This window comes from Papio anubis, unplaced genomic scaffold (genome assembly GCF_008728515.1).
Source record: "Papio anubis isolate 15944 unplaced genomic scaffold, Panubis1.0 scaffold98, whole genome shotgun sequence".
NCBI lineage: Eukaryota > Metazoa > Chordata > Mammalia > Primates > Cercopithecidae > Papio > Papio anubis.
The window spans coordinates 120,945-121,937 of NW_022170057.1; positions in this window are offsets into that span (position 1 = coordinate 120,945).

Genomic DNA, 993 nt, shown 5'->3' on the forward strand with positions numbered 1-993 from the left:
TGTTGATTTCCTGTCTGAACTGCGGCTGCTCTTCCCGTACTTTTGTGAGCACTTTCCTGTTTAGATAAAATTGACCTTATTCCCACAAGCCTTTGCTCTTTCTCTTTAGTTATCTTCCCTAAATGACAGGTTGGTGGTATTCTCATATCTGGGTCAAATTTTTCGTGCAGTTTTGCAGAATAGAGTTCCTCATCCCTTTCCTTGGACAGTAGAATTTTGGGTCTAGTAATGCTGAAAACCGTATCTCACTTCAGTCTCTAGGTACAGCTAAGAGATCTCTTTTCTCAGCCCTTGTTTGTTTCCCAGTGTGGGCATTTTCTTGCCTGCTTTATCTGCCTTTCTGTTACATATCTAGATGCTCTTGTGATCTGACGGATTGAGGACAAATCAGCTAACCACCCTAAGTTAGTGGGTGTATCAGCCTATAATACATAACAGGTTCTATTTTATTTTATTTTTTACCTTTACTATTTGGCTAGTTGGTAAGGCTCTTTTTTTGGTCAACTTTTATTTTAAGTTCTGGAGTACATGTGTGGAATATACAAGTTGGTGACATAGGTAAACATAAGGCTATGTTTTAAATGGAACTTAAGACATTGAGTTCAACTGGTATCGAAACAGTTGTTCAGTTTGGTCTCTTTACTCAAACATACAATTAGGTGCGAGGGTAGGGAAATGCCATATCAACTGTTTGGTCAATTCAGTCCAAATGGTAGTTTTCTATAAACACAGTCTTTAGCTTTAATAAACCTGAAGACCTATTGGCAAAAAGGGTAAGAAGAATGCTGGCCTTCTAAGCAGATACCCATGTGGCAATGCCACTAACATGTCAGCTAGGGAAGAAAATGAAAGACACAAAGTAAAGGCTTCTAGGAACAAGGTCAATGTCACCAAAACAAACAAACTGTCAACTTCCAAAAACCTAATGGAAAACTACAAAAATGTACTGGGAATATGTTTACTATAAGGCTATGGATAAACAGACATGCTCTT